Source organism: Alligator sinensis, unplaced genomic scaffold, assembly GCF_000455745.1.
Source record: "Alligator sinensis unplaced genomic scaffold, ASM45574v1 scaffold121_1, whole genome shotgun sequence".
In the NCBI taxonomy this organism is placed as follows: domain Eukaryota; kingdom Metazoa; phylum Chordata; order Crocodylia; family Alligatoridae; genus Alligator; species Alligator sinensis.
In genome coordinates this window covers 1,736,165-1,746,889 of record NW_005841910.1, presented here as the reverse complement: position 1 = coordinate 1,746,889, position 10,725 = coordinate 1,736,165, and positions in this window count along the sequence as shown.

Genomic DNA, 10,725 nt, shown 5'->3' with positions numbered 1-10,725 from the left:
TATCAGCCCCAATGAAGTTTTACACATTAAAGAATGGACTGGAAGGTGGAGGCTAGCTGCCTGCCTGGCTCATACAGATGCTGATAGGGAGCAACAGGGACCAGATGCTGCTGCCCGTATTAGTCCAAATTTATTATAGTCAGTAGGAGTTTCATGTCAATGAGGACTGCAGCACCAAGACTTACCATATACAAGAGAGAATCAGTTAAATAGCTCAGCTGTCAGATCAACATGCCCAAGGGAACAGGAGTTGCTATGACTCGTTTGAATTTGGTTAGTAATAATTGAATGAACTGTTAGGGAAGCCCCAGGACTCTGTTCGGGACGGCGAAGTTTCCATAGCTAGTGTTGAGAACCAGTGTCACCGGAGAGGAAGCAGAAGCATGAGAAATGGGCGCTGTGGAGCCTGGCTGGGAGCGTGCTGGAAGTCTGTCTTCAAAACTTCTCTCTGCTCAAAGTAACTCCCAGAGGCAGCTCAAAGATTGTGAAGGCAAGATATGCTGGAGGCAGCTCTTTATTCAGAGACATGGTAGCATTTGTTGCTGTTTCCTTTCTTTTCTTTTCTTTTTTTTCAGTAGTTTGAAAAGCACTCAGGGGACTAGGCTTCCAGCTCTTGTTGAAAGCCAGAGGGAGATGGGTGCATAATTGTCCTTCTTCTCTCGGAAAATCTCCCCCGCTCCTGGAGAATGCATCATTTCATGCTGCGAAGGTACCAGTTTGTGTGTCAGGCATAACAGTACAGTTAACAGAAGAACAAAGAATTTGAAGGATCACCCATTTTCTTTCAACTGTTGCCAATGCTTATCACATCTTGATATGCAGATATAGATATGTCACTGCATGAGCGATGAGGCACAAGATACAGTGCTTCTGAAGGGCTGGGAGAAGCAACTGAATATTTCAGCAGTGGAGATTATTATAATTTGTAGTGCCATAGCCTCCCCGTCATGGACCAGGACTCCTCTGTGCTGTACAAACCCAGAACAAAAAGACTGTCCCCCAACACAGAGTTTACATTAATTTCCATGCTGAAAGAACCCAAAAAGTCCCAATAAAACCTGAGCTGAGATGAACAACGGACCAGATTTTGAATAGAAGAGTTGTCGTGGCTTGGATGCAAAACTATAAATGAACAGAAGTTTTCTTGAAAAGATTAAACATCCCTAGAGGAAGTTGGGCTGAGCTTTGCCTTTCTAGCAAAGCCCTGAGCCTGGTTAGCTTTATGGAGTTTTATGTCTTGCCACACCAGTTAAGTGCAGCTCTGCTCATCACTGCAGAGTTTCACTGCCCATAGGGTTTAAGAGTAGGCAATCTTCTCAAGTGTTTACACACCATCGCATCAACTGTAAGCTGCTGGTAAAGGTGGCTTTTAGTTTTAGTGTCTCCCTCTAAAACTTTGATGAGCGAGCAAGGTATTGACTCAAATAGCATAAATTCGGCATTGAGACACTTTAAACTCTATAGCCCACTCCTATCAGGCAGAAAAGACGACGGCTTCCTGCAGAAGAAAGCTTTCTGCTCCCTAACGCGCTGATGAGGGAAAAATTCACAATATGCCCCAAATCAGTTGGAAATTTTGCAGTGCCAATGATTAGTATGCCACTCCTGCATGAAGGGCCCTAGTCCTGATGGGATTGCCTTCTATTTTTTAACTAATCCCATCCACAGTTGTTAAGCATGGTGCGCACTCTCATTTCCAGGAGCGTTAGCAGAGGCCAGAGCTCCCCATACAAATAAGACCGACATTAATCTCTTTTATTTCAGAAAAAGTCAGGCAAAAAAACCTCTATGCAATGGCTCCAAACCAATATCATTAATCAGTGATGACTGCAAGGTATTAACTAAAGCACTGGCTTTTTGCCTAGAAAATGTACTTCAAGGCATTTTTACACCAATAAAGTAGGCTTCATTAAAGGGCAATTAGCAGCAGACAACAATGGGAAAGTGTTCCACTGGAATAATCAAGCCCACAAACTAGACACTTCCACTCTTTCTCTCCCTCTAGCTATTATAAGTTTTTAAGTGTTTATATTTATAATCCAGTATCCTACTCACTGAAATTTGGATATTGCTTGCATTTCAGTGGGTAGATTAAGAGTTTATGTTCCATGTTTTGGTTTTTGCAAAACTTCTTTGCATTAACTTCTTTGGGATTCTCAAACATTGGCATAGTGTAGGACACAAAGGGACACATGTACGAGTGCACTTCAATACTCATTAGCCTATTTTAATGTGCTTAAAGCATCACTAAAAATGTGCTGTTTAGTTCATGTGCATTAAATGTCACTTAAAAACTGTGCTCTTCAGTTAATGTGCATTAAGAAAGGCTCATGCAAATTTTCCTAGTACCTTACAATGGAGGGCATTTATACACATGCTTTTTCATCCCGCGATGCATTGGAGATCCGGCAGGTCAGAGCAGACTCGATTAATCAAGTCTGCTCCACACGTGAACTGACACACACTGCACTGCATCGCATGCAGTTGTATATGCGGTGAAATGCGTGTCAGCGCACAGAAAATAGCAGCAGAGCCCTTTTGAACTAAAACACCTTTGAAGTGTTTTAGTTCAAAAGCGTGCTGCCTCCATTTTCTCAGCGCTGATGCATATTTTGCCACTTATACAACTGCATACATCGCAGCACCGGCAGCTTTTAAAAGTGCCAGTGCTACAGCGCAAACATCTGTACAAATGCCCAGAGGTGCTAGATTTAATGTGCATTAACTAAAGCGTGTTAATGCACCTGCAGATATGCCCAAGGTAGTAGAGAAGTTACATCATGGATGCTGCCTCCCTTTTGCCATTGTAAACACTGACTCTCCTTCCATTAACTCTCATGTAACGCTTGTGTAGCCAATAGTGAAGCTGCTTGGATAGAAATATAACGTTAGGAAAGTAGCTGCGTGGTTTTGAGTATATTCGATGCAATGAAGAATTGGGACCCTTTTACAAATGAGGAAGAAGAGCCAGTACTATATGATCAGCTGAATTGCCACAGATCACATTGCAGATCCTCTGAATTAGTTACTAAATATCTGGTAAGTTTTGCTGTATTTTAACTTTTACTCTTCAGTCACCTGTGTTGCAACTTCCACCTCTCCTACATCAAAAACACCAAGGACACACAAATTAAATATATGGCAGAAAAAGTCACTCTTTGGGAGTAATATTATGAATTCTAGTTCTGAAGGTGAATGCAGCCTTTCCCTAGTGAAATCAGTTTATGTGTCACTGGAGATAAGGGAGGGAATGAGAGAAAATTCTCATTTGCTTGACACCATTTGGTCTGGTCAGCCCCAAGCATCTTTATATGAGTCATGGTTATGAGGGTGGAAGGGACCACTATGATTATTGAGGCTGACCTCCTGCATAGACCAGGACACTGGATTTCTTCTGTTAGTCTGCAGAAAGCAGCACATCAAATTCCTCACTAAAAGTCATGTTTTTGCTAGCAGCTGCTCGAAGCTGGTTCCCTCCAAGCTAGAATCTATTTGCAGATGCATTTCGAGTTTTCCATTGAAGCCACAATGGGAAGTGATAATGTGGCATGGATTGCAGCTCCTTTTTTCTGATGAGGTTGGTGGGTAGGTCGTGTACCTGGGGAGGAAATGGACCTGGGTTCAGCCCTCACAAGGGCGGTTAGGGAGGTTGGTAGATGCAGTCTGAACCCCGCTAAGGCAGGGAAGGTGCTAAGTGCTCTCACCAGGGAGCTGTTGGGATACAACAAGGAGTGTTTCTACCAGTGACCTCTGCTGTTGTAGACAGAAAGGGGGTAGGTAGGTACTTGCCTTCTGCAGAGGGCTCCAGGCTGTGAATCCTGAGTGCTGGGAGGCCCATTCCTATACTGCAGGGTAAGAAATGAAGCCCCAGAGACACAGCCTAGTCCACATTGGCTGGCTCTGGGTTGTTCTTGATTCAGAGCCCAGTTTTTTGTAGATTTGAGACCCCAAGGTCGGTCTACAGCAATGGTTTTCAACTCTTTTTTAATTTGTGGATCCGTAAAAAATTTGGAGTGGAGGTATAGACCCCTCCGGAAATTTGAAATGGAAGTGTGGGCCCCTTTGAATTGTAAGTGTGGGTATTCAAATAGTTTTGATTGATCGTAGTCATTTTTTGTGGACCCTGTAGACATAGTCTGTTGACCCCCAGAGGTCCACTGACCACAGGTTGAAAACCACTACTCTAGAAGGAGCCCAGGCACCTAACTCAGGGGATGGGTGCCTAAGCCTGTAACAGTAGCTATGTCCCATTTTTGATTTAACTCAAAGCCCTTTGTCTTCACGGTGTTTTATCTGAGGGAAGCTCACAGTCATTAGCTACCTCAAGGTAAAAAAAAAAAAATGCTGTTTTAGCTGTGTAGAGACAAGCCCATAATGATAGTGTCACCAGCATAGATAAGTGAAGACAGTGTACAAATCCGAAAAGGAAGAGCAGTAGTTTTGCAATAGCGGGAGGAAAGGGACTTGATTGATCTTGATGACTCATTAATGGCCCTTTGTTTTTGTGGAAGATACTGCAGAGAATAAAGCCCTAGTCAGTGCAACCATAATGGCAAGGGCTGTTGTTTTTTTCTGAGCCAAATTCTCCCTCGACACCAGAGAGGGATTTGCCCCTTTATGATATACATGGTATGTGATGCATGCACATCATATTTCAAAGCTTTCAGTTTCTTCCTATAAACAATACTGAGGAAATAGGAAAATCTCCCAGCAAGTTGCAAGTTTAGCCCAGAGTCGTGGACTGCAATCACTCGGTAACAGTATCTGGTGTTACCCTGTAACTTCTCATTTATTCGCTGGAACAAATAAGACGCCTACTACATAGGCTTAGTGAGAGCGTTTCCTAGAGCAGGCTTACTAACTAAGGGAGGAAATTAGTCTTGATATTTCTGGTAGGAGAAAGTGAATATAATGCTCAGTTTGATTCATCATAGCCTGTCATCTGACTGATGCCCGTCATTCTTTTTCACTAGCTCAAAGTGAGGTTGAAAGAGAAGCTAATGCAGACATTACTTACATTTTTTTCCCCCGAAAGAGGTAATGTCTCACTGCACCTCGTTCCATTCCACAGCAGCTCAGAGGATGGAGCACATAGCTCGAGGAATGGTTCTACCATACAAATGAGGCCAGCAAGTGCATTTGCATCCATCATTCCCAAATACGCTCATATCTGAACCGTCACTCCCTCCCCTTCCCCGCTCCTAGCTTAACTTATAGCCTTTCTGCAAGAGTTTGGGGGGGGGTGGGGGGAGGAGAGATTTTTAGAGCTGAACACATGATCGTAAGCCAGAGACAGGAAGTTAGATTGCTGGTTATCACAAAATTGCTTTGACTTCAAGTTGTCTCCAGGCACCTGTATATATCATCTCACTGTGTATTACCTGGGGCATTTGTTTCCATGAATTCTTGTAAAGCAAAACTGTAGCACCTCATGAAGCTCTACCATTGTTAATAGCAGTGCCGTACTGACAAAAACACTGGGCATTCAGGTTAATATACTTGGAAAGAGCTTAGAATCACAGAATCACAGAAAATGAGGGTGGGAAGGAACCTCAGGAGGTCACATCTAGTCCAACTCCTGCTCAAGGCAGGACCAGCCCCAACTACATCATCCCAGCCAAGGCTTTGTCTAGCCATGTCTTAAAAACCTCCAAGGACGAAGAGTCCACCACCTCTCTGGGTAACCTGTTCCAGTGTTTTACTACCCTCCTAATGAGAAAGTTTTTTCTTAATACCTAACCTCAACTTCCCTTGCTGCAACTTGAGCCCATTGCCCCCCATTGTCCTGTCATCTGCCCCCACTGAACACAATCTAATTTCATCATTTTTGGAACCCCCCTTCAGGGAGTTGAAGGTTGCTATTAAATCCCCCCTCGGTCTTCTCTTCTCCAGACTAAATAAGTCCAGTTTCCTCAGACTTTCCTCATAAGTCATGTCTCTCAGCCCCCCCTAACCATTTTTGTTGCCCTCTCCTGGACTCTCCAACTTGACAAATTCGAATACCACATGGTTTTTTCCATACTGGTGTGTCCTTTACCATCATGTGGCATTTCATAAAAATGATCAGGTTGGCACAGAAATGTTCAATGAGGATAGTGTTATAGGTGGAATATTTTAACATAGCTTATTCTATCTAGTTGCACTTAATTATTTTAACATATCTTTACACAAGTTCAAGTTATACCATGGTCAGCCTTGGTATTTTTTGCAGAAGAAAATTGTTCAGGGTAGTTTTGAACTCCAGGGAAAGGAGGATGCAGTTGGTTACAGTATGTAATAATGATTTCATAATGCATCATGTGCCACACGATCAATCTTTTTCTTAGTTTCCACCATCAACTTCAGGGAGCCATTTTCAGTATGCTTGGCTGGTTTTTGTAAGAGGTTTATGAAAGGGTCATTTTCTAGTCATGGGATTCATTCTAATTTGGAGAAAACAGGGCCACAAGCGGCATTATTTTAAGCCTGGTTTCTTTTGCAGTAAGATTTAATAATACATAAATAAATAATAATAATTAAAAAAAAATCACTCTCTTGTACTCTTTCACCTGTCCATGTAAAAGGCCAAGTTTGTAAAATAGAGAGGATTCTTCTTCAGTAACAAGACTGACTTTTTCATTTAAGGTAAAATCCCAGAAGCTGGAGTTGTTGTAACAAAAGTCCAGGATGTAAAAAGCATCCTGCTTTAGTTAGCAATGGTAGTTTTAAAGCAAAAAAGATGGTTCCTGTTTTGCAAGGTATCTTAAATTCCCAGGATGTATAGTGGTGAGCAATGCACAGTGCAGCATTTCTGTAAGATCCCTCTCTAGATAAGGATGCATCAGACAGTGTATCAACATATAGTCTTCCTTGATTTTTTGAAGAGCCTCAGGACTGTCTCTAATCTTTTCCTAAAAGACTGCTTCCTGGATATATTTGCTTTGCAAAACAGATTAATAAAAAGGCAGAGGGTTTTCCTTCTGCCAACATGTTCTATACCCACAGAAGGAGACTGATGAGCAAATCTAAACTGCATAGTTTTTCATGTGACCATTAAAATTATTGCTGCATTTTAGGTCCCTTGAAAACATATATATGTTTCTGACCTATTGTTCTCTCCTTCTCCTCCCCCTATCTCATTCCTGCCATATTATTTTTGCAAAGCTGCCAAAATGAAAATCCCAGTTTTTTCTTTGCATAAGGAATAGTCAGATACACAGTGAACTGTTTTACATGCCAACAAATTACATGCATGGTCTGCGTTCCTTCTGTGGAAACTGCAACGGACAGCAATGCAAACTAGTGTATCAGACAGGAGATGTTACATAAAGAAAAAGCAGGTAAGGTGCAAATATAGTGAAACAGAAGTGAGGTGCAGTGGTGGACTCGGAGAAAGCATTGACAGCTCGCGGAGGCTGCCCTATTGGGAGAAAACTATGTCTAGGAAAAGAACAAACAGGCCAGCTGACAAGAAATTGCTTAGAAGTGTAAAGAAATATCAGATCAGAAGAGCACATAACAGTGATTCAAGGGGAAACTGTTAGAGGAACCTATTTCTCATGAATGAGAGTAAAAGTTGTAAAATGGTTGTGTGGGTGGCATAAGTGCTGGTACAAAACAATCCCCATGTTAGTATGAGCAGATATATGGCATTATTTATGTTGTTTTGGGTCTATATAGCAATTCTCCTCCCCTTGGATATTTCTTTGCCAAGTGAAATGTTGCCTATTTCATTAAAACACCATAGTATATGCCCTGCAATGCAAATCGAAGAGCTAACATTGTGCAAATATAAAGAGAGATGAGGCGATGCTTAAGTAAATGGAGAAGTGTCGACATGAGAAATTCAACAGACATTGGAACTGCAAAAAAAGTCTTTGGGGAATAGTTATTACGGGTGTGCAAAGCGAGCTCTATTTGATTCAGATTTGAATTCGGCCCGAATCAGGGACAGTGATTCAATTAATTGATTTGGATCACTGTCCCTGATTCGATTCGGCCGAATCTGAATCTGAAGATTTGATGCTGATTCGGAGAATCAGTGATTCAGACATAGACATAGCTTCAAATGTTTTTTCTACATACCTCGAGGTACCAGCATGGCTCGTGATCTCTGCAATGCTGGGGCACGCGAAGCATCCCACAGGAGTGAGGGGGCACCCTCCATGTGCTCGGCAGCGAACCCGGAAGTAGACCAGAAGTACTTCTGGTCCACTTCTGGGTCTGCCGGGCAGTATGCTGGGGGGCCCCCCTGCGCCTCCCTGGCTTGGTGATCAGCCACGATGTGATCCTTGGTGCCCTCCCAGACCCAGCACACTCCCCAGCGGACCCAGAAGTGGACTGGAAGTGCTTCTGGTCCACTTCCGGGTCTGCTGCCAAGTGCGCTTTGGAGCCCTCCACGTTCCTCTGGGACACTCCATCCGCCCACGAGCCGCTTGGTACCTTGAGGTATATAGAAAAAATATTTAAAGCTGTGTCTATGTCTGAATCTCCAAATCTTTCTGAATCTTTTGGAATCGATTTGGAGGGTTCCAATTCGATTTGGAGAGATTAAGGGGTCCTTTGATTTGATTTGGATTTGGAGATTCAGCCACCGAACTGAGCCAGATCTCTGCCGAGTCGAATCAGGGCCCAAAGCTTTGCACAGCCCTAATGATCACCTCTATGGCTTGGGCTGTGTATGCTGTGCATTGAAGTATCAGACTATAAGCCATCCTCCCTGGTAACTGAGCCAGCACTGGAGCTCTACTTGCTACTGGCAAATCAGTGGTAAAGTGCTGGAGAAAGGAGTGTGGCTAGGGTGCCCATGTCTTATACCTGCCCCCGGCTTGGCCTCAGGGCAATTTGCAGCTGCTTTAAATGATAGCAGCACTTAGGCTGCTCCAACTTGGGTTGAGGAAGATCAGCTGTGCACCACCAATGCACTTGCAAGTGCACTCTCCCCAGCTTGCACTGCATTAGCCAAACTGCAGTGTGTGCTGCTTACCTTACTTTCAGAAATTCAAATTACATCTGGAAATGAGACATTTTCCCAGTAGAAAGCTGTGAACCAGATTCATCATTGTTCCTGACAGAAATGTGTTATTTCTGTTAAAGGACTTCTTTCCTCAAAGGAAGGAAAATCTCAGTAGCAGGTAAGAGCTAGGGGACTATGTGATTCACAGAAACTGCATTTCATCATGTCAGATAGTACTGCGTAGAAACGCAGCTGACAATGATAAAAACGGATTATGGGCCACTTGGTGATCAGGGTCTATAGTGCTGAGGCCTATAGGACTGGAATAGAATGACACAGTTCGATTGGGACTTGAGCATATGCTTAAGTATGTTCAGTCAGGACCTGAAACTGCCAATTTAGAAATTGCTCAGCTAATAAGGTGAATGCCAGTAACATCAGCAAGACTTAATTACATGTGTATAGTTAAACATGGCTCAGCGGTGATTCTGATAATGGGATTTTTTTAATCAGAGAGCTGCTTTGCAAAGTTATTTGGAGTTTCAGTTCATGCAAGTCAAACCAAAACACAGTTGAAACTGTTGAATTTTGTGTGGTTTGGAGGCAGATTTGCAAAACTATTGAGGTTTCATATGGTTTCCACACAAAACTGAAAGCCCTTCTCTTGAACCCATGGGAATGGAGGTAATTCATCCTAAAATGAACCCTTGTTTTTGAAAGACAAGAAATTTCTTTGGTCAAACCAGGGCTGAAGTTTGTGTTTTGAACCAAGTAGTGGCTGTATCAGGTCTGGGTTCTGTAAGTTAATCACAGAGATCAAGTGTATAGATGAAACGAGGAGCATGTGTGCATGACACTTTAAAGTGGGTTAAATGCTTTTGCACAGCTTTAATGGTGTTGGTGTCTGCACGTGTCGGCAGCGTATTGCTCAGTAATTCCAGTCACTGTAGCAAATTCGGTGGCATAATGCGCCTTAAATGACTAGGGGAGCAGCAAACTAAAACTCCTCTGAAGAGTTTGTTTGCTGCTCTTTACAGCCACGGAGCGAAGCACCAGGCTCTGTGCACCTTCACGGCTCTGCAAGAAGCCCATGCAGGCAGCCTGGCAGCAGCCCGGGAAGGCAGGCTCCGCCCAGGAAAAGCCTCGAGACTGATCTTCTTTTCCAACCCCCTGGAGCCTGCCTGCCTGCCTGAGCTGTGCAGGGCCCGGTGCTTCCCTCTGAGTCTGTGGTGCCCCCGTGGTGCCCCCTAGGCCCGCCCAAGCCTGGTATCTGCAGGCAGGTGCTGCCTGGGGTGGGGGGCCACCACTGCTGTGGAGGGAAGCACCAGCTTCCTTCTGCCGCAGCCCAGGGACTGCTCTATCCGCCGGCAGCTCGCCCTCCCCTCCCTGTTGCCAGAGGCAGGTTCAAGTGTGTGCGCAACACAGAAGTTTAAAGGGCCCTGAATTAAAGTGGTGTTTTAAAAAACCCACTGCTTCAATTTAGGGCCCCGTTTCATCTACACACGCCCCAACTTTTTACCTTACAAAGATCATGGGTGAAATGTGCTGTTTATGAAGCAGTAAATATTATGTTATCATTTTCATCAGGGCCTTTCCATCTCATTTACTGCTTTGAAGTCAGTGGGAGTTAAGCCCATTTTTAAAGCTCAAGTGTTTTGCTAAATACGTATTGGACTACTCCCAGGCTTAAAATTAAGCATGTTTAAGTGTTCTGCTGGACTGGGGTTTAACCCACCCTTAAAAGATGGGACAGAAACCACAGACTTCTCAAATGATGTGACATTTCAGCA